This window comes from Eulemur rufifrons, chromosome 18, assembly GCF_041146395.1.
Source record: "Eulemur rufifrons isolate Redbay chromosome 18, OSU_ERuf_1, whole genome shotgun sequence".
Taxonomy (NCBI): Eukaryota; Metazoa; Chordata; class Mammalia; order Primates; family Lemuridae; genus Eulemur; species Eulemur rufifrons.
In genome coordinates, this window is record NC_091000.1 from 64,549,213 (window position 1) to 64,573,041 (window position 23,829).

At 41.0% G+C, this 23,829-nt stretch overlaps 1 long non-coding RNA gene across 1 annotated transcript; it reads left to right on the forward strand.

The window, feature by feature from the left end:
- Positions 1-4,746: 4,746 nt before the first annotated feature.
- On the forward strand, positions 4,747-8,389 carry LOC138399098 (uncharacterized). The gene is made up of 3 exons (XR_011236083.1): positions 4,747-4,835; positions 7,912-7,951; positions 8,326-8,389. It is a non-coding gene; the product is annotated as an uncharacterized lncRNA (long non-coding RNA).
- The last annotated feature ends 15,440 nt before the right edge of the window (positions 8,390-23,829 follow it).

Genomic DNA, 23,829 nt, shown 5'->3' on the forward strand with positions numbered 1-23,829 from the left:
CAGGCTCTGTCAATGTATTAGCTGTCACTAATCATTATGGAACTAGAAGTAAGTTTTCATTGAATATTTCCTACTTTGGGAGAGGCAGAGAGAAAAACAGGTAAGTAAAATTTTTCTTAAATCAGAGACTAAATACTAATTCTATGAAGAAACGGCATTCAGTATAGTGGTAGGTGACCTTTCACCTGATTCTTGTGTTTTATTTGGGAGTGGGTGCCCAGGTAAGAACTGGCCAATGTTTTTCTTTTAAGGAAATGACCTGGCTTATTTCTGTTGTTTATTTTTGCTATAAAGGATTTCCATCAAACCGGATTTTGATGATTTTTCGTCTGACTCAATTTTTGAACATGTCGATGTTGATACGAAGGTAAAGTAGTCTCTCATGAAACTAATTTTTTCACTCTGTATCTAGTTTTCTATAGTGTTTACTCATAATATTTAGCAGTGGTCCACCTACAATGGTTTCATCTTGGTAATAGAAAGTTGTTCAGAGAACACCATTTGATAGATAGGACCCCTTGAATTTTTTTCTCTAAATTTTTACTTTGGTAAATAAGAGAGGATTGATAAATACTTTTGAGGGGGTGGGTCTGAATAAAAAAAGAATGGTCCAGGAAATACAGAGTGACAGGGAAATTGTGTTAGGTAAAGCTTTCCCACAGTAGAGGAAATATGAAATTTGGTCCAGGTTAATTTGCATACGTGTCCTTACTGTTACTTTTAGATCATACTGACATGACTCTTATAATGCTTATGTCTGAATTAATCTTTAATGCATCCAGTTGCTTATTACGGTGATCATGGAATCTCCCCGGTGCCTTTTATTTCCAAAACTGTATAGCACATAGCATATAGTTCCTCTTTTTTCTCTTAGACACATGTTATTTTGGTATCATATAGTTTTTAGGAGAGATCTTTTTCTCTATTTATACCCTTAGTGCTCTGTTTAGACTTAAATAATATTAGAAGTATGGAACTTTAGCTAGGCATGGTGACGTGAGCCTATTGTCCCAGCCACTTGGGAGGCTTTGGTGAGAGGATTACTTGAGCCCAGGAGTTTAAGACGATCTGGGCATCATGGTGAGACTCTATCCCTACTGAGAAAAAAAAGAATTTGTGGACATTTAGAAATTTGAATTCTCTTTCTCAAACCCTGCCTCTTGTTGAGATGGGGAGATGGAGGTTTGTTGTTACCTTGTCTCCTGGAGCCCTAACAGCATGAATTATACTGGGACATTCAGTTTAATCTTGAAGTCAGTAGGTGGTGCCTGTGGGTAAAAGTCTGCCAAATCCTGTACAATGCAATGTGTCAGTGCTGTGCTGACCCGTACATGTTGATCGCCCTGCCAGTACATATTGCTTGCAGGAGAGAGCCCACTGTAGTGGGGTTTTAGGGACCTGTTTTTAGCCTCAGTTAATCATGAGAAGCACGTCGTCCCAGGCAATGGGGGGGAGGGTTCTGGATCTCCCAGGGAACCCCCTCTTGTGCTGCACCAGAGCTGTCGGGGAGAGGCAAGTGAGACTGGGTGGGGATGGTTTGGGAGAGCTATGTTGAGGCTCCACAAAGGTGGATCCAAATGCTGTCTCAGCAGGGGACAGGGGTCATGTCTCAGACCGCTGGGGATAGCCACCAGTTAGGGGCTGGGTGTTCCCACCATGCCAACAAGTCTGCTCCTGTGGGAGGAGAAGTCAGGAATTCACAGTCCAGCAGATGGGAGTGGGTTTCACTCTCCTGCCACTTCCCTTGTCCCGCAGCTCTCCTCTGGCATCTGGTCCCAGGCAGCAGTCCAAGGCAGCTAAGTTTACCAGCAGTGCGTCTGCAGGCTATAGGCTTCTAGCTTCCCTTCCCAGGACCCTGGCCCTGACAGAAAACATGCCCATCTTGTGAGGGGAGGGGTACTCGGCAAGTTGGCAAGCTCACTGTGGCTCAGACCCTCAGTGAACTCTGCTTTTAGTTCTGCCTGGGTGGGCTCCCTCCCTTCTGAAGGTCAGTTCACACATCTCCATGCCCCCGAATGATGTGACTGAATCCTGGCGGAATGGGAAAGGCCTGCAGAGCTGGCCTTCCATCTGATGAGTCGAATCACCAAACTGTGACAGGGAGAGGCGTTTTGGTCCCGAGTTGCCCATGGAGTACTCAGGGAGGATTAATGTCCTTGTGCTTTAGAGTAACACCCATTGTGCTGGAGCAGCCAGCCAAGGCAGGACTAGGGAGGTCCTGCGGGCAGGGCCCTCACAGTCAGAGTACCCCTTGGATCGTTGCAGTTTCATAAGGGGAGAGGTGTGAGGTGCACTATCTGTGGCATCCATGGTGTGGAGGGAACAGTGACAAAGGGGAGGAAGTTGCTCCTGATTACCGTAGCATAGTCGTCCCTTGGGGTGCCCATGCCAACCCTGAGCAGGAATGGCCATGGCTGTGTCAGCAGCAGTTGGTAGGAGAGGGGAGGAGGAGAAGGAGGAAGAGAAGAGTCTAAAAGGAGGAGACCTGGCCCTCTGGTCCTGTATGTCCCAAGGAGCCCTTCTGGCATGCTATGCTGTACTCTGACCTTTAGGCAGCCTGCCTGGAATATCCCAGATTTGGGATGACACAGTTCACCTGGGATTCACTGGCCAACTGTGGCTGCTGCTGTGTGAGTGTGTGTTGCAGAATATTTGTTGGGGGGACAATGGAAAAGAAAAATAAGATACTGAGGGGCTGAATCCCCGTAGGCAGGACAAAGATGCACGATGTTCACGAAAGCAGTATGGCGCTCACTGCATGTGCTCAGGTGTATGGTGAGGAAGAGCATCCTCCACGGTGCTGGCAGCCTGGTGCTGTGTTCTCAAGAACAGAGGGGAGCTGTCTGAGGGATTCAGAGCCTGCAGACTGCCAGAGGTGTGAGGGGAGGAAAAACAGACATTCCCACCTTCCTTTTCCATGGGGCTCCCCATTCCTCTGGGGTCTCTCTCTGCCAGAATCTTGCCCCTTCTTCTTCTGCCCTGAGACTTTTTCCTGTGGGATCTGTGGTGGCTTCTGGCACTCTTTCCTCAGAATGACACCTGGGCTGTGCCTTGTCTTCTGAAACTTTCTGTTTTTTCTCACAGGATCTGGTACCCAGTGTCTCTAGCCAGCCCTTCTGCCTGTATCCCCTCTACGCTTCTCCTAGTGGGGGCTTCTGGAGATATCTTTAATGGATGATATCGTTACTAGCCGCACAGTACTTGTGTGAACACTGAGTGCTTCCCCAGTCACGAGAGTGTGGAGCGTGGACCTTGTGGACATTGGGGCGGGGCAGACCATTGCCTGCGGGACCTGTAGCAACTGGGACGCTGGGCGAGCGAGGGCACCGCCCCCTCCCCCTAGCCAGTGTCTTTCGTACCTTATCTTTAGAATTCTGATGGCACATTTTTTCCTCCAAGTAGAAATTAATGAAACATATCTGTTTCCATTTTTCTTTCTCTGTAGTAATAAAGTTCGCTTTTAGGTAGTGGTAGATGACCAAGTTTAACTACTTGAATGTCTCATTTTATAGTAATAAAATCAAAGTCTACAGAGTAAAGAAAAAAAGTAACTCTGAAATAAATATTAGGCATTATTATTATGGATATGCTATGAACAGAAGTCTGTTATATATCTTATTGTTCTGAATGTTTTCCTTTTGCCTCCTCGATTTATGTTCATAAGTGATTGAGTGGGAATGTCTCTTTTTTTTTGTTCGTTTGTGTGTTTCTCCATGCTCCCCCACCTTTTGAAATGGTTTTACATCCACATACATTTTCCTTGCAGAAGATGTTTCTTCAGTGTCTGTCCCTTCATTCCCTCTCTGTCTCCATATTTGGTTACAGCTTTCTATGTAGTAGCTGTGTGCCTTTTCTTCATCCATCATTACCCGATATGGTTTATTCCTGTTTACTTCTCTCTTTCTTGCAAAGCCCTGAGTGGGTACAATCATTTACCTTTGGCTTTTTGAGGAACATGATAGAAGTGACTTACACTATTTTCAGTGTCAACCCTTTTACATAAGGTACTACTAAAAGCTAAAGTCCCATATATTGCTGGGCAAGAGATAATTCATGCAAAGATAAATCATGCGAACATATGTCAAAATATAACACGTGATTAATGTAAGTTCGTTAATGTTACTTCTTTCAAAAATGCTCTAAACTATCTGGGAAAATTTTTGTCCTAGGTTATTCTTGTTACGAAAATAATCTAATGCATATCATAGTGTTTGTACAGTAATGAACTAGGGGTAAGCAGAGTGATATTTTGAGGATATCTGTATGAGCTCTCATAATCCTCTCCCCATGAGAAGATGTAGGTGAACAAATCAGAGAATTGAGGGTTGTGTCTACATCTGAGTGACTCCAAAATCTGTGCACTTTGTGTTAGATCGTATGGTAATGGTGAATATTATTCTTAATTTATCCGCTTTGATACTCGTTATTCTTAAAGCTGTTTTTTTTTTCTAGAATGTTCTGCCACCAGGGTTAATAAAGCGAATGACTGCTTATCGGCAACCCATGAAAACTGGTAAGCTGAAAAAAAAAAAAAAAAAGAAAGAATGAAAACTGGTAAGCTATTTGAAGATTTTCTATTCTTGTGTTATCTATTGTTATTTAATTAAAAATATTTTCATATACTCTTTATTTTTATGGTAGCACAAGCCAAATATACTGTGAGAACAGAAAATGGAACCATGTTTGAGGACAGTATTTCTAATAATCCACATGTGGTTCAAAGCCTTCCCACAACATCAGTCGAAGTGCAGGGCTTTCATGATCCTTTCATTCAACCACCTGGCCCTGGTCTGAAACCTTCCTTCAAGTCTTCAACTAAGCCAGATGGTACAGAGGTAAGTTAGTTTAAGCAACAACAAAAACCCCTTCTTTTCCCCATGCTTTTTTCACATACCACCCCCGATCCCCATCATGCTGACAAGGATCGTAGAAATGTATGTCCTCAAGATCATGATAGAAAGCAGTGTAATCACAAGAGAGAGAGAGATGTATAGGATTGAGATTTCTAAAGTTTGGTCGGGAGTAAAGAATTCTTTGAGTTGCCGTTGTGTGAGCAGAGGATTAGAAAGCAACCCAAAAGGACTGCTCAACAGACATGTAGATGAGAAAGGGAGGAGGGGGAAGAATTCACGTGAGAAAGGCAAGATAAATAGAACGGTTGAATAAGAGAGTCAAAGTGAGAGATGATTATAAAAACACCACAGCAATAGTGGAATTTAATGAGAGCAGGAACTCTCCATATATAAAATCCGATGGAAATTCTTTTAAATGCAAATTGAGAAAAGACAATCAGCACAAAAGGTGCTCAGATTCTTCAGAATGACATGTACCTGATTTCAGTGAAGAAATGAAAGACAACTTGAAAATGATTAAGGTGATGGGTATCCCAATTACCCTGTATGATTCTATTAATATGAAGGGTCAAATTATCACATGTAGGCCCCATATATGTGCACCAAGTATGCATCAATTAAAAATGACTTAGAAATGAAAGAATTTAATCCTCATTTCTGTTAAATTTAGTAAAGTGATGTCTTAATCTGAATCTAGTAAAATCTATGTCGTAGATAATGCCAAGGGATATCTATCTTGGGGATTGTCAGATTTTTTAATGAATTATTTAGTTTAGACTCTCGTTTCTTCCTTAAGGTTGCTAACTTAGTGTTTTGTCTATCCATAACTTGCCTAAGTAATATATCTTACTGTTTGATATAATCGTGGTGGCTGTTTTAGATCTTTTAGAGAATAACGAGAGAGAAATAAATAAACCTTTTATTTGATATTTTGATTAATTAAAATTATAATCTCAGATTATATAAGGGAGGTTCTGAATTTTTATTGATGCTAAGAGAAAAGAAATTTTGAGCCACAGCCCTCTTAGAGAAATAAATGCAGCAATTATTTATTTCTGGAGTTATTCTCATTGACCTTATGCTAATACTATCTGTATGTAAAGGCCACCTGTGTATACACATGCCATGAACTTCAACATAATTGGTGACTCTTCTCTCACATAAACTACTTATAGAGACAATGAAGGAATGGTTTCCAATGGAGAATACAAAATCATCTCTAGACGACGGTTTTTTACTTTTAAAAATATCTCCCAAAAAGGAGACCGTTTATATTATTCTCAGGAAGCTTTATGAACTTTAGTATTTATAGATTTTTGATCTGGCCCAGAGATTGATTCATCTCTTAAACTCAGGAATCCTTTACACCTGACATTTCAGTCTGTTTCTTCTGTCTTCCTACGAATATTGGGTCCTCCTTCACAATCATAGATGTTTTTGGATTTTTGATCTTCAACTTGAATAATCATGACTTTATTTTCTTCATACTAGATGCTCTCTCTGATTCTTAACTAATATCCTATGTGGCATAAAGAGGAAATTAGAGCTATTAGTATGTCCTTTACCGGGGCAGAAGAAAAAACATGTCACATCCAACATAGGGATTTACATTTCCTTCTTAAATTATAGTAGTATTTAAACATGCCTCATAATTCTGTAATCACACAAATGGAGAAGGAGGTCTTCTACAGATTAAAACTTTTAAGATTAATTTTTACATAGGAAACCTCTTGAATTGGCATTTTGAATCGGTGTTTTAGAATTCAACCATTTCATTTCATTTCATTTAAACATGCATATCCTGGCAATTTTCTGGAAGTAAATATTTCCATATATAAATGAAAGTATATTTTATATCCTTGAGACAGATTCTGGGTAATGTATTTGAAAACATTGCATCCCATATTATATTTCCCTCCTCTCATTTTCATTTCCAGAATTTCCGAGTTCTTTGAAGATTTGCATTATTAAATTCTACCACTTTAGTATATTTTTCAAATATTTACCTTCTTAACTCTGTAAAATTTTCCCAAGTAAGCTTAACTAATCCTACACCCAATGTGTTTACCCACATTTCTCTTGTGCATCACGTCCACTGGGTGCCTCAGATATGATACATTACCAAATGAAGCTCTCCTTGACCCTTGTCTGAGTCTTCCTGATTCTCCATAATGTACTCCGACATCTGGCTTCTTCACCCTAGTAAACAGCCCCTAATACATAGCAGTGAAAGATCAAAGCAGGAACAATCCAGCTCTCCAGTCCTCCCCCCAGTCGCCAGTTCTGTCATTCACCAAGTTCTGTGTCTTCTACCTGCTCACCATTCTTCATGTCTTATTAAGCTTACTCACTCTCTGACTTATGATGATGGAAGACTGTGTTCTGGATTCCCCACCCCCAGCCCCACTTGGTAAGTTCATTTAGCTTTCCATTGCTGCCTGGGTGACCTTTCTAAAATGTATTTGTGAAGATGTGAGTCATCTCCTCATTGAGGGGATCCTCCTTACATGAAGGGGACAGTTGATGTTCTAGGATGGCACGTGGCTGGTGTGGTTCAGACTGATTCTCCCGTTGTCACTCTCCATCCCGGTTCCTATAGCTGTTTTGCAGTTTGACCACATTATTTTGCTTCCCCTATTTGCCTTGTTGGTTCCTTATCCTTGTGCTGATCCCACGTGTCTAGAAATTCTTCAAACCTTCACTCTATATTATGTGTGGTTTTCAAAATCCAGTCCTGTCTTTCTAGCGTTTCTGGAGTTTCCCAGTTAGAACGGACTGTTCTCTCCTTTGTGCCCTCACTAGCCCTTGTTCAGTCCATTTGTCTAACTGGTGACTTAGTGACTTACTCGTTTCTCTTCTTATTTGTTTCCATACCTTTCAAGTCTCATTTGAGTATCAGGCAGAAATGCCTTCTATTTATAAGTTCTGCTTTGTCCCACAATATTGCCCATGATTTGGCAGACACAGTGACTGTGTATTATCTGACTGAGTGAGTGCGTGAGTGAGTGAATAAATACAATGTGTTCTGAAGTGCATTTCTTTTTTTTTTTTTTTACAGGAGGAGACAACAAAGACAGCAAGTTTAAGAGAGGAAAATGGTATGAGTATTATTGAAAATGCTCCACGAGAGCAAAAAAATAATGTCAGTTTTATTGTAAGACGTGAAAATAGCAGAAGCAGTAAATTAGTGAATATCTCTGAGATTTTTCCATGCGTAAATACTGTTATAAAGACACCAGTTAACGTATATGGTTCCAAATGTAACAACCATTTCCTTTAATTATTTTTCTTTTCCTGTTTTCCTTCATACGGCCTACCTTTTGTTCTTTAATCTGTATCAATTCTGTAATAATTTTTTGCTATTAATTTTATTTGATCGAAATAAAAATGAATGGAAATAGACTTGTATATGTATTTGAAATATACAGTAAAACATGTTCTCATAAATGACTCTGTGAATGACATTTTATAGCTAAGATGTCCTCGTTAACAGCTGGACCAAAGGAAGAGGAAGAGTCGTCACCTGGGGATTCAGATTCGGAGGTACTGTGTGTTGTGGTTGTTGTTATGCTGTTAAAATCTAAGCCCTGAGTCATGTTAAAATCGAAAAAGGGGTGGTGTGATGTCACAGTCTGACCTCTGCGTTTGCATATAAGGGCTGATTGTCAACAATTTTCAGCTTATAGGTCAGAAAATAATGGTGTGCTAAGTACGGTACAGCCGTACAGTATAATTCTGCTAGTTTGCTGCATTTTTTTAAGAGGCCATCATACTGTAGGGTAAAAAATAAGCCTTAGAAGTGGGAAAGATTCAATGTGGGCTTTGAAGTATGTTGACCTACAAGCTAAAGATTTCTTCCGGGTCAAGCCGTGGCCAAATGTAAAATTGTATGGTACATGTGAACGTGTGAAAGGTCTAATGACATTCAAAGAGAAAGAGTTTGGAGTAGAATGTTTTGCAAGCTGGAATTAAAAAAGATAGTGCCTGAAACCTGAAGATTTTAAAATGTTGGCTAGTCAAGTAAAGATGTTGAGGAAACAGGAGATGGAAAAGTATGGGGAATAGTAAATACGTAAGAGTATGATAACAACAATTCTGTTTAGTGATATTTTGATGAGTAGAATTTGTTTTCAAAAAGAAAATGCACTAAATCTATTTGTGGCTGCTGTGCTTTTACAAGGGTAGGTAGGAACTAGTGACGACGTATAGTAAGGGAACAACTGTGGAAAGAGATTGGAAGGGCCTGACGTCTTAGATAGAAGCAGCTGCTGCACAGTGGTACCTGGACGGAGGAGAAGTCAGGTGACATGTTAGTATCCTGGTTATGTCACTGATTACACTAGGCATGAAATCTGCAGGAACTGCCAGGGCTGTGCCAGCAGTGGTGGACAGAAGAGGGAGGGAGGAGCAAGATGAGAAGGGTCTAACAGAATGAGACCTGTCATTCTTGACACTTGTGTCCCAAGGAGCCCTTGTGGGATTCAGTGCTGTCCTCTCACATGTAGGCAGCCTGCCCAGAATGTGCCAGCTGTGAGATCGCTCAGGTCCCCAAGATTCACTGGTCCCCTCTGGCTGCTGCAGGCTGAGTGGGTTTGCAGCACATTTGTGTGGGCTCCAGTGAAATGAGAAACGGAAGGGCTGAAGCTCCCTGGGCAGCACAGAGGGACACAATGGGTGCGAAAGCAGTATGGTGCCCACCACGTGGGCCCTGGTCTGTGGGGAGGGAGAACGACCTCCAGGGTGCCAGCAGCCCTGTGCTCTGTGCTCAAGAAGCTCCCAGTTCCCCCGAGGGCAGCAGCGCTTGGGCTCCTGAGGACAGAGGAGCGATCTGACAGTTTGGGGGCCTGCAGACTGCCAGAGGTGTGAGGGGAGGGAAAACAAACCTCCCCACCTAACCTTTCCATGGGGCTCCCAGTTCCTCTGGGGTCTCTCTCTGCCAGAACGGTGCTCCTTCCTGTTCTGCCCTGCCACTTCTTCCCGAGGGATCTGTGGTGGGTTCTGGCACTCTGTCCTCAGAATTACACCTGGGGTGTCCTTCCCATCTGAGACTTTCTGTTCTTCCTCCTAGGATCCGGTGCCCCATATCTGTTGTCAGCCCTTCTGCCTGCATCCCCTCTGTGCTCTTTCTAGTGAGGGTTTCTGAAGATATCTGTAAGACATGATATCATTACAAGCCGCACATTACTGTTTAGAATTCTGATTCCCCATTTTTCCTCAAGGTGGAAATTGATGGAACAGTTTTGTTTCCGTTTTTCTTTCTCAGCTTTCAGGTAGTGGTAGGTGAACATTTTTCACTACTTGAATGTCTCATTTTATGGCAATAAAATCAAAGTCTATAGAAGTAGAGACAAAAAGTAACTGTCAAGGAAAAGACAGCATCATTATGGATGTGCTACGAACACAAACGTCTGTTAATATATCTTACTGTTCTCAATGTTTTTTCTTTTCTTCCTTGATTGATGTTCAGACCTCATAGACTGGGAATATCTCTTCTTTTCGTTTCTGTTGTTCGTCCATGCTCCCCCAGCTTTTGAAATGGTTTTACATCCACCTAGATTTTTCTTGCAGAAGACGTTTCTTCAGTCTCTGTCCCTTCATTCTTTCTCTGTCCCCATATTCAGTTACAGCTTTGTGTGTAGTAGCTATGTGTGCCTTTCATTCATCCATCATTGCCCAACAGGGTTTATTCCTGTTTATTTCTCCTTTTCTTGCAAAGTCCTGAGTGGGTACAATCATTTATCTTTAGCTTTTTGACAAACCACGATAGCAGCGACTTGAAGTATTTGCAATGTCGACCCTTGTTCATAAGGTACCACTAAAATCTAAACTCCCATGTATTCCCAGACAAGAGATAATTCACAGAAGTATAAATCATGTGAACGCATTGCAGAATATAACACAAAATTAATGTAAGTTCCTGAATGTTCCTTAGTTCAAAAATGCTCTAAACTACCTGGGGAAATGTTTGTCCTAGGTTATTCTTGTTATGAAAATAATCTAATGGATATCATAATGCTAACATAATAATGCGTTAGCGGTAAGGGGAGTGATATTTTGAAGATGTCTGTATGAGCTCTCATAATCCTCTCCCGATGAGAAGATGTAGGGGAACAAATCAGAGAACTGATGAGGGTCAAGTAAAACCTGTGTCATAGATCAAGTAAAGTGCTGTCTCTTTTGGGCTTGTCAGATTTTATTTATGAGTTATTAAGTTTTGACTCTTCTGTTTCTTGTTTAAGGTTTCTAACTTAGTGTTTGGTCTCTCCATACTTACCTAAGTAATGTATCTTATTGTTTGATATAATCTTGGTAGCTGTTTTAGATCTTTTGGAGAATAAGGAGAGAGAAATATATAAGCCTTTGATTGGATATCTTTGTTAACGAAAATTAAGATGTGAGGTTATATAAAGGAGGTTCTCAATCTGTTTTGATGAAATCAGAAAAGCAATTTTGAGCCACAACCCTCTTAGAGAAATAAATGCAGCAATTATTTCTTTCTGGAGTTACTCTGATTTATCTTGTGGCAATAATATCGGTACATAATGGCCACCTGTATGTACACATGCCACGTGAAGGTAAACAAAATTGTCGATTGCTTGCTCCCATAAACTACCTTTTATCACAGAAACATGCTGAAGGCATGGTTTCCAATGGAGTATAGAAAATCATCTCTGACCGATGATTTTTGAATTTTAAAAATATCTCCCGCTAAGGGCACGCTTTATATTATTCCCGGGAAGCTTTGTGAACTTTAGTATTCATAGTTGTTCCACCGGGCCTGTACATTCATTCATCTCTAAAACTGAGAAACCCTGTACATTTGACATTTCACTCAAATTCTTCTGTCTTCCTACGAACATTGGGGCCCCCTTGACAATCGTAGATGTACCTGAAGATTTTTAATCTTCAACGTGGATACTCATGGCTTTACTTTCTTCATACTAGATGCTCTCTCCCTTTCTTAACTAATATCCTATCTGGCATAAAGAGGAAATTAGAGCTATTAGTATGTCCTTTACCGGGGCAGAAGAAAAAGCACGTGAAATTCAACATAGAGTATTATGTTTCCTTTTTACATTACAGTAGTATTTAAACATGCCTCCTAATTCTGTCATCACACAAATGGAGAAGGAGGTCTTCTACAGTTTAAAACTCATCAGATTAATTTTTACAAAGGAATCCTCTTGAACTGGCATTTTGAATCAGTGTTTTAGAATTCAACCATTTCATTTCATTTCACTTAAACATGCATATCCCGGCAATTTTCTGGAAGTAAATATTTGCGTATATAAATAAAAGTATATTTTATATCCTTGAATCAGACACTGAGTTATGTAATTGAAAAACTGCATCCCATATTTTATTTCCCTCCTCTCCTTATCCTTTTAGAATTAGTGAGTTCTTTGTATGTTCGCCTTACTGAATTCTACCACTTTAGTGTGGTTTTCAAATATTGACCTTCATAACTGCAGATAATTTTCCCGAGTAAGCTACCGAATCCTACGCCCAGTGTGTTTACCCAGCTCTGTCTTGTGCATCACGTCCACTGGGTGCCTCAAATTTGACGCATTGCCAAGTGAAGCTGTCCTTGACCCTTGTCTGAGTCTTCCTGATTCTCCGTAATATACTCCGACATCTGGCTTCCTCACCCTAGTAAACAGCCCCTAATAAATAGCAGTGAAAGATCAAAGCAGGAACAATCCAGCTCTCCAGTCCTCCCCCAAGTCGCCAGTTCTGTCATTCACCAAGTTCTGTGTCTTCTACCTGCTCACCATTCTTCATGTCTTATTATGCTCACTCACTCTCTGACTTATGATGATGGAAGACTGTGTTCTGGATTCCCGGCCCCCAGCCCCACTTGGTAAGTTCATTTAGCTTTCCATTGCTGCCTGGGTGACCTTTCTAAAATGTATTTGTGAAGATGTGAGTCATCTCCTCATTGAGGGGATCCTCCTTACATGAAGGGGACGGTTGATGTTCTAGGATGGCACGTGACTGGTGTGGTTCAGACTGATTCTCCCGTTGTCACTCTCCATCCCGGTTCCTATAGCTGTTTTGCAGTTTGACCACATTATTTTGCTTCCCCTATTTGCCTTGTTGCTTCTTTATCCTTGTGCTGATCCCACGTGTCTAGAAATTCTTCAAACCTTCACTCTATATTATGTGTGGTTTTCAAAATCCAGTCCTGTCTTTCTAGCGTTTCTGGAGTTTCCCAGTTAGAACGGACTGTTCTCTCCTTTGTGCCCTCACTAGCCTTTGTTCAGTCCATTTGTCTAACTGGTGACTTAGTGACTTACTCGTTTCTCTTCTTATTTGTTTCCATACCTGTCAAGTCTCATTTGAGTATCAGGCAGAAATGCCTTCTATTTATAAGTTCTGCTTTGTCCCACAATATTGCCCATGATTTGGCAGACACAGTGACTGTGTATTATCTGACTGAGTGAGTGCGTGAGTGAGTGAATAAATACAATGTGTTCTGAAGTGCATTTCTTTTTTTTTTTTTTTACAGGAGGAGACAACAAAGACAGCAAGTTTAAGAGAGGAAAATGGTATGAGTATTATTGAAAATGCTCCACGAGAGCAAAAAAATAATGTCAGTTTTATTGTAAGACGTGAAAATAGCAGAAGCAGTAAATTAGTGAATATCTCTGAGATTTTTCCATGCGTAAATACTGTTATAAAGACACCAGTTAACGTATATGGTTCCAAATGTAACAACCATTTCCTTTAATTATTTTTCTTTTCCTGTTTTCCTTCATACGGCCTACCTTTTGTTCTTTAATCTGTATCAATTCTGTAATAATTTTTTGCTATTAATTTTATTTGATCGAAATAAAAATGAATGGAAATAGACTTGTATATGTATTTGAAATATACAGTAAAACATGTTCTCATAAATGACTCTGTGAATGACATTTTATAGCTAAGATGTCCTCGTTAACAGCTGGACCAAAGGAAGAGGAAGAGTCGTCACCTGGGGATTCAGATTCGGAGGTACTGTGTGTTGTGGTTGTTGTTATGCTGTTAAAATCTAAGCCCTGAGTCATGTTAAAATCAAAAAAGGGGTGGTGTGATGTCACAGTCTGACCTCTGCGTTTGCATATAAGGGCTGATTGTCAACAATTTTCAGCTTATAGGTCAGAAAATAATGGTGTGCTAAGTACGGTACAGCCGTACAGTATAATTCTGCTAGTTTGCTGCATTTTTTTAAGAGGCCATCATACTGTAGGGTAAAAAATAAGCCTTAGAAGTGGGAAAGAATCAATGTGGGCTTTGAAGTATGTTGACCTACAAGCTAAAGAGTTCTTCCGGGTCAAGCCGTGGCCAAATGTAAAATTGTATGGTACATGTGAACGTGTGAAAGGTCTAATGACATTCAAAGAGAAAGAGTTTGGAGTAGAATGTTTTGCAAGCTGGAATTAAAAAAGATAGTGCCTGAAACCTGAAGATTTTAAAATGTTGGCTAGTCAAGTAAAGATGTTGAGGAAACAGGAGATGGAAAAGTATGGGGAATAGTAAATACGTAAGAGTATGATAACAACAATTCTGTTTAGTGATATTTTGATGAGTAGAATTTGTTTTCAAAAAGAAAATGCACTAAATCTATTTGTGGCTGCTGTGCTTTTACAAGGGTAGGTAGGAACTAGTGACGATGTATAGTAAGGGAACAACTGTGGAAAGAGATTGGAAGGGCCTGACGTCTTAGATAGAAGCAGCTGCTGCACAGTGGTACCTGGACGGAGGAGAAGTCAGGTGACATGTTAGTATCCTGGTTATGTCACTGATTACACTAGGCATGAAATCTGCAGGAACTGCCAGGGCTGTGCCAGCAGTGGTGGACAGAAGAGGGAGGGAGGAGCAAGATGAGAAGGGTCTAACAGAATGAGACCTGTCATTCTTGACACTTGTGTCCCAAGGAGCCCTTGTGGGATTCAGTGCTGTCCTCTCACATGTAGGCAGCCTGCCCAGAATGTGCCAGCTGTGAGATCGCTCAGGTCCCCAAGATTCACTGGTCCCCTCTGGCTGCTGCAGGCTGAGTGGGTTTGCAGCACATTTGTGTGGGCTCCAGTGAAATGAGAAACGGAAGGGCTGAAGCTCCCTGGGCAGCACAGAGGGACACAATGGGTGCGAAAGCAGTATGGTGCCCACCACGTGGGCCCTGGTCTGTGGGGAGGGAGAACGACCTCCAGGGTGCCAGCAGCCGTGTGCTCTGTGCTCAAGAAGCTCCCAGTTCCCCCGAGGGCAGCAGCGCTTGGGCTCCTGAGGACAGAGGAGCGATCTGACAGTTTGGGGGCCTGCAGACTGCCAGAGGTGTGAGGGGAGGGAAAACAAACCTCCCCACCTAACCTTTCCATGGGGCTCCCAGTTCCTCTGGGGTCTCTCTCTGCCAGAACGGTGCTCCTTCCTGTTCTGCCCTGCCACTTCTTCCCGAGGGATCTGTGGTGGGTTCTGGCACTCTGTCCTCAGAATTACACCTGGGGTGTCCTTCCCATCTGAGACTTTCTGTTCTTCCTCCTAGGATCCGGTGCCCCATATCTGTTGTCAGCCCTTCTGCCTGCATCCCCTCTGTGCTCTTTCTAGTGAGGGTTTCTGAAGATATCTGTAAGACATGATATCATTACAAGCCGCACATTACTGTTTAGAATTCTGATTCCCCATTTTTCCTCAAGGTGGAAATTGATGGAACAGTTTTGTTTCCGTTTTTCTTTCTCAGCTTTCAGGTAGTGGTAGGTGAACATTTTTCACTACTTGAATGTCTCATTTTATGGCAATAAAATCAAAGTCTATAGAAGTAGAGACAAAAAGTAACTGTCAAGGAAAAGACAGCATCATTATGGATGTGCTACGAACACAAACGTCTGTTAATATATCTTACTGTTCTCAATGTTTTTTCTTTTCTTCCTTGATTGATGTTCAGACCTCATAGACTGGGAATATCTCTTCTTTTCGTTTCTGTTGTTCGTCCATGCTCCCCCAGCTTTTGAAATGGTTTTACATCCACCTAGATTTTTCTTGCAGAAGACGTTTCTTCAGTCTCTGTCCCTTCATTCTTTCTCTGTCCCCATATTCAGTTACAGCTTTGTGTGTAGTAGCTATGTGTGCCTTTCATTCATCCATCATTGCCCAACAGGGTTTATTCCTGTTTATTTCTCCTTTTCTTGCAAAGTCCTGAGTGGGTACAATCATTTATCTTTAGCTTTTTGACAAACCACGATAGCAGCGACTTGAAGTATTTGCAATGTCGACCCTTGTTCATAAGGTACCACTAAAATCTAAACTCCCATGTATTCCCAGACAAGAGATAATTCACAGAAGTATAAATCATGTGAACGCATTGCAGAATATAACACAAAATTAATGTAAGTTCCTGAATGTTCCTTAGTTCAAAAATGCTCTAAACTACCTGGGGAAATGTTTGTCCTAGGTTATTCTTGTTATGAAAATAATCTAATGGATATCATAATGCTAACATAATAATGCGTTAGCGGTAAGGGGAGTGATATTTTGAAGATGTCTGTATGAGCTCTCATAATCCTCTCCCGATGAGAAGATGTAGGGGAACAAATCAGAGAACTGATGAGGGTCAAGTAAAACCTGTGTCACAGATCAAGTAAAGTGCTGTCTCTTTTGGGCTTGTCAGATTTTATTTATGAGTTATTAAGTTTTGACTCTTCTGTTTCTTGTTTAAGGTTTCTAACTTAGTGTTTGGTCTCTCCATACTTACCTAAGTAATGTATCTTATTGTTTGATATAATCTTGGTAGCTGTTTTAGATCTTTTGGAGAATAAGGAGAGAGAAATATATAAGCCTTTGATTGGATATCTTTGTTAACGAAAATTAAGATGTGAGGTTATATAAAGGAAGTTCTCAATCTGTTTTGATGAAATCAGAAAAGCAATTTTGAGCCACAACCCTCTTAGAGAAATAAATGCAGCAATTATTTCTTTCTGGAGTTACTCTGATTTATCTTGTGGCAATAATATCGGTACATAATGGCCACCTGTATGTACACATGCCACATGAAGGTAAACAAAATTGTCGATTGCTTGCTCCCATAAACTACCTTTTATCACAGAAACATGCTGAAGGCATGGTTTCCAATGGAGTATAGAAAATCATCTCTGACCGATGATTTTTGAATTTTAAAAATATCTCCCGCTAAGGGCACGCTTTATATTATTCCCGGGAAGCTTTGTGAACTTTAGTATTCATAGTTGTTCCACCGGGCCTGTACATTCATTCATCTCTAAAACTGAGAAACCCTGTACATTTGACATTTCACTCAAATTCTTCTGTCTTCCTACGAACATTGGGGCCCCCTTGACAATCGTAGATGTACCTGAAGATTTTTAATCTTCAACGTGGATACTCATGGCTTTACTTTCTTCATACTAGATGCTCTCTCCCTTTCTTAACTAATATCCTATCTGGCATAAAGAGGAAATTAGAGCTATTAGTATGTCCTTTACCGGGGCAGAAGAAAAAGCACGTGAAATTCAACATAGAGTATTATGTTTCCTTTTTACATTACAGTAGTATTTAAACATGCCTCCTAATTCTGTAATCACACAAATGGAGAAGGAGGTCTTCTGCAGTTTAAAACTCATCAGATTAATTTTTACAAAGGAATCCTCTTGAACTGGCATTTTGAATCAGTGTTTTAGAATTCAACCATTTCATTTCATTTCACTTAAACATGCATATCCCGGCAATTTTCTGGAAGTAAATATTTGCGTATATAAATAAAAGTATATTTTATATCCTTGAATCAGACACTGAGTTATGTAATTGAAAAACTGCATCCCATATTTTATTTCCCTCCTCTCCTTATCCTTTTAGAATTAGTGAGTTCTTTGTATGTTCGCCTTACTGAATTCTACCACTTTAGTGTGGTTTTCAAATATTTACCTTCATAACTGCAGATAATTTTCCCGAGTAAGCTACCGAATCCTACGCCCAGTGTGTTTACCCAGCTCTGTCTTGTGCATCACGTCCACTGGGTGCCTCAAATTTGACGCATTGCCAAGTGAAGCTGTCCTTGACCCTTGTCTGAGTCTTCCTGATTCTCCGTAATATACTCCGACATCTGGCTTCCTCACCCTAGTAAACAGCCCCTAATAAATAGCAGTGAAAGATCAAAGCAGGAACAATCCAGCTCTCCAGTCCTCCCCCCAGTCGCCAGTTCTGTCATTCACCAAGTTCTGTGTCTTCTACCTGCTCACCATTCTTCATGTCTTATTAAGCTTACTCACTCTCTGACTTATGATGATGGAAGACTGTGTTCTGGATTCCCGCCCCCACCCCCACTTGGTAAGTTCATTTAGCTTTCCATTGCTGCCTGGGTGACCTTTCTAAAATGTATTTGTGAAGATGTGAGTCATCTCCTCATTGAGGGGATCCTCATTACATGTAGGGGACGGTTGATGTTCTAGGATGGCACGTGGCTGGTGTGGTTCAGACTGATTCTCCCGTTGTCACTCTCCATCCCGGTTCCTATAGCTGTTTTGCAGTTTGACCACATTATTTTGCTTCCCCTATTTGCCTTGTTGGTTCCTTATCCTTGTGCTGATCCCACGTGTCTAGAAATTCTTCAAACCTTCGCTCTGTATTATGTGTGGCTTTCAAAATCCAGTCCTGTCTTTCTAGGGTTTCTGGAGTTTCCCAGTTACAATGGACTGTTCTCTCCTTTGTGCCCTCACTAGCCTTTGTTCAGTCCATTTGTCGAACGGGTGACTTAGTGACTTACCCATTTCTCTTCTTATTTGTTTCCATGCCTGTCAAGTCCCACTTGAGTATCAGGCAGAATCTGCCTTCTATTTATAAGTTCTGCTTTGTCCCACAATATTGCCCATGATTTGGCAGACACAGTGACTGTGTATTATCTGACTGAGTGAGTGGGTGAGTGAGTGAATAAATACGATGTGTTCTCACGTGCATTTCTTTTTTTATTTTTTACAGGAGGAGACAACAAAGACAGCAAGTTTAAGAGAGGAAAATTGTATGAGTATTATTGAAAATGCTCCACGAGAGCAAAAAAATAATGTCAGTTTTATTGTAAGACGTGAAAATAGCAGAAGCAGTAAATTAGTGAATATCTCTGAGATTTTTCCATGCGTAAATACTGTTATAAAGACACCAGTTAACGTATGTGGTTCCAAATGTAACAACCATTTCCTTTAATTATTTTTCTTTTCCTGTTTTCCTTCATACGGCCTACCTTTTGTTCTTTAATCTGCATCAATTCTGTAATAATTTTTTGCTATTAATTTTATTTCATTGAAATAAAGATGAATGGCAATAGACTTGTATATGTATTTGAAATATACAGCAAAACATGTTCTCATAAATGACTCTGTGAATGACATTTTATAGCTAAGATGTCCTCGTTAACAGCTGGACCAAAGGAAGAGGAAGAGTCGTCACCTGGGGATTCAGATTCGGAGGTACTGTGTGTTGTGGTTGTTGTTATGCTGTTAAAATCTAAGCACTGAGTCATGTTAAAATCGAAAAAGGGGTGGTGTGATGTCACAGTCTGACCTCTGCGTTTGCATATAAGGGCTGAGTGTCTACAATTTTCAGCTTACAGGTCAGAAAATAATGGTGTGCTAAGTACGTTACAGCTGTACAGTATAATTCTGCTACTTTGCTGCATTTTTTTAAGAGGCCATCATACTGTAGGGTCAAAAGTAAGCCTTAGAAGTGGGAAAGAGGCCGGGCGCGGTGGCTCACGCCTGTAATCCTAGCACTCTGGGAGGCCGAGGTGGGCGGATCGTTTGAGCTCAGGAGTTCGAGACCAGCCTGAGCAATGAGCGAGACCCCACCTCTACTAAAAATAGAAAGAAATTATATGGACAGCTAAAAATATATATAGAAAAAATTAGCCGGGCATGGTGGCACATGCCTGTAGTCCCAGCTACTCGGGAGGCTGAGACAGGAGGATCGCTTGAGCTCAGGAGTTTGAGGTTGCTGTGAGCTAGGTTGATGCCACGGCACTCACTCTAGCCTGGGCAACAGAGTGAGACTCTGTCTCAAAAAAAAAAAAGAAGTGGGAAAGCATGAATTTGGACTTTGAAGTATGTTGACCTACAAGCTAAAGAGTTCTTCCGGGTCAAGCCGTGGCCAAATGTAAAATTGTATGGTACATGTGAACGTGTGAAAGGTCTAATGACATTCAAAGAGAAAGAGTTTGGAGTAGAATGTTTTGCAAGCTGGAATTAAAAAAGATAGTGCCTGAAACCTGAAGATTTTAAAATGTTGGCTAGTCAAGTAAAGATGTTGAGGAAACAGGAGATGGAAAAGTATGGGGAATAGTAAATACGTAAGAGTATGATAACAACAATTCTGTTTAGTGATATTTTGATGAGTAGAATTTGTTTTCAAAAAGAAAATGCACTAAATCTATTTGTGGCTGCTGTGCTTTTACAAGGGTAGGTAGGAACTAGTGACGACGCATAGTAAGGGAACAACTGTGGAAAGAGATTGGAAGGGCCTGACGTCTTAGATAGAAGCAGCTGCTGCACAGTGGTACCTGGACGGAGGAGAAGTCAGGTGACATGTTAGTATCCTGGTTATGTCACTGATTACACTAGGCATGAAATCTGCAGGAACTGCCAGGGCTGTGCCAGCAGTGGTGGACAGAAGAGGGAGGGAGGAGCAAGATGAGAAGGGTCTAACAGAATGAGACCTGTCATTCTTGACACTTGTGTCCCAAGGAGCCCTTGTGGGATTCAGTGCTGTCCTCTCACATGTAGGCAGCCTGCCCAGAATGTGCCAGCTGTGAGATCGCTCGGGTCCCCAAGATTCACTGGTCCCCTCTGGCTGCTGCAGGCTGAGTGGGTTTGCAGCACATTTGTGTGGGCTCCAGTGAAATGAGAAACGGAAGGGCTGAAGCTCCCTGGGCAGCACAGAGGGACACAATGGGTGCGAAAGCAGTATGGTGCCCACCACGTGGGCCCTGGTCTGTGGGGAGGGAGAACGACCTCCAGGGTGCCAGCAGCCGTGTGCTCTGTGCTCAAGAAGCTCCCAGTTCCCCCGAGGGCAGCAGCGCTTGGGCTCCTGAGGACAGAGGAGCGATCTGACAGTTTGGGGGCCTGCAGACTGCCAGAGGTGTGAGGGGAGGGAAAACAAACCTCCCCACCTAACCTTTCCATGGGGCTCCCAGTTCCTCTGGGGTCTCTCTCTGCCAGAACGGTGCTCCTTCCTGTTCTGCCCTGCCACTTCTTCCCGAGGGATCTGTGGTGGGTTCTGGCACTCTGTCCTCAGAATTACACCTGGGGTGTCCTTCCCATCTGAGACTTTCTGTTCTTCCTCCTAGGATCCGGTGCCCCATATCTGTTGTCAGCCCTTCTGCCTGCATCCCCTCTGTGCTCTTTCTAGTGAGGGTTTCTGAAGATATCTGTAAGACATGATATCATTACAAGCCACACATTACTGTTTAGAATTCTGATTCCCCATTTTTCCTCAAGGTGGAAATTGATGGAACAGTTTTGTTTCCGTTTTTCTTTCTCAGCTTTCAGGTAGTGGTAGGTGAACATTTTTCACTACTTGAATGTCTCATTTTATGGCAATAAAATCAAAGTCTATAGAAGTAGAGACAAAAAGTAACTGTCAAGGAAAAGACAGCATTACTATGGATGTGCTACGAACACAAACGTCTGTTAATATATCTTACTGTTCTGAATGTTTTTTCTTTTCTTCCTTGATTGATGTTCAGACCTCATAGACTGGGAATATCTCTTCTTTTCGTTTCTGTTGTTCGTCCATGCTCCCCCAGCTTTTGAAATGGTTTTACATCCACCTAGATTTTTCTTGCAGAAGACGTTTCTTCAGTCTCTGTCCCTTCATTCTTTCTCTGTCCCCATATTTAGTTACAGCTTTGTGTGTAGTAGCTATGTGTGCCTTTCATTCATCCATCATTGCCCAACAGGGTTTATTCCTGTTTATTTCTCCTTTTCTTGCAAAGTCCTGAGTGGGTACAATCATTTATCTTTAGCTTTTTGACAAACCAAGATAGCAGCGACTTGAGGTATTTGCAATGTCGACCCTTGTTCATAAGGTACCACTAAAATCTAAACTCCCATGTATTCCCAGGCAAGAGATAATTCACAGAAGTATAAATCATGTGAACGCATTGCAGAATATAACACAAAATTAATGTAAGTTCCTGAATGTTCCTTAGTTCAAAAATGCTCTAAACTACCTGGGGAAATGTTTGTCCTAGGTTATTCTTGTTATGAAAATAATCTAATGGATATCATAATGCTAACATAATAATGCATTAGCGGTAAGGGGAGTGATATTTTGAAGATGTCTGTATGAGCTCTCATAATCCTCTCCCGATGAGAAGATGTAGGGGAACAAATCAGAGAACTGAGGGTCAAGTAAAACGTGTGTCATAGATCATGTAAAGTGCTGTCTCTTTCAGGCCTGTCAGATTTTATTTATGAGTTATTAAGTTTTGATTCTTCTGTTTCTTGTTTAAGGTTTCTAACTTAGTGTTTGGTCTCTCCATACTTACCTAAGTAATGTATCTTATTGTTTGATACAATCTTGGTAGCTGTTTTAGGTTTTTTGGAGAATAAGGAGAGAGAAATATATAAGCCTTTGATTGGATATCTTTGTTAACGAAAATTAAGATGTGAGGTTATATAAAGGAGGTTCTCAATCTGTTTTGATGAAATCAGAAAAGCAATTTTGAGCCACAACCCTCTTAGAGAAATAAATGCAGCGATTATTTCCTTCTGGAGTTACTCTGGTTTATCTTGTGGCAATAATATCGGTACATAATGGCCACCTGTATGTACACATGCCACGTGAAGGTAAACAAAATTGTCGATTGCTTGCTCACATAAACTACCTTTTATCACAGAAACATGCTGAAGGCATGGTTTCCAATGGAGTATAGGAAATCATCTCTGACCGATGATTTTTGAATTTTAAAAATATCTCCCGCTAAGGGCACGCTTTATATTATTCCCGGGAAGCTTTGTGAACTTTAGTATTCATAGTTGTTCCATCGGGCCTGTACAGTCATTCATCTCTAAAACTGAGAAACCCTGTACATTTGACATTTCAGTCAAATTCTTCTGTCTTCCTACGAACATTGGGGCCCCCTTGACAATTGTAGATGTACCTGAAGATTTTTAATCTTCAACGTGGATACTCATGGCTTTACTTTCTTCATACTAGATGCTCTCTCCCATTCTTAACCAATATCCTATCTGGCATAAAGAGGAAATTAGAGCTATTAGTATGTCCTTTACCGGGGCAAAAGAAAAAGCACGTGAAATTCAATATAGAGTATTATGTTTCCTTTTTACATTATAGTAGTATTTAAACATGCCTCCTAATTCTGTAATCACACAAATGGAGAAGGAGGTCTTCTGCAGTTTAAAACTCATCAGATTAATTTTTACAAAGGAATCCTCTTGAACTGGCATTTTGAATCAGTGTTTTAGAATTCAACCATTTCATTTCATTTCACTTAAACATGCATATCCCGGCAATTTTCTGGAAGTAAATATTTGCGTATATAAATAAAAGTATATTTTATATCCTTGAATCAGACACTGAGTTATGTAATTGAAAAATTGCATCCCATATTTTATTTCCCTCCTCTCCTTATCCTTTTAGAATTAGTGAGTTCTTTGTATGTTCGCCTTACCGAATTCTACCACTTTAGTGTGGTTTTCAAATATTGACCTTCATAACTGCAGATAATTTTCCCGAGTAAGCTTACCGAATCCTACGCCCAGTGTGTTTACCCAGCTCTGTCTTGTGCATCACGTCCACTGGGTGCCTCAAATTTGACGCATTGCCAAGTGAAGCTGTCCTTGACCCTTGTCTGAGTCTTCCTGACTGTCCATAGTATACTCCAACATCTGGCTTCCTCACCCTAGTAAACAGCCCCTAATACATAGCAGTGAAAGATCAAAGCAGGAACAATCCAGCTCTCCAGTCCTCCCCCCAGTCGCCA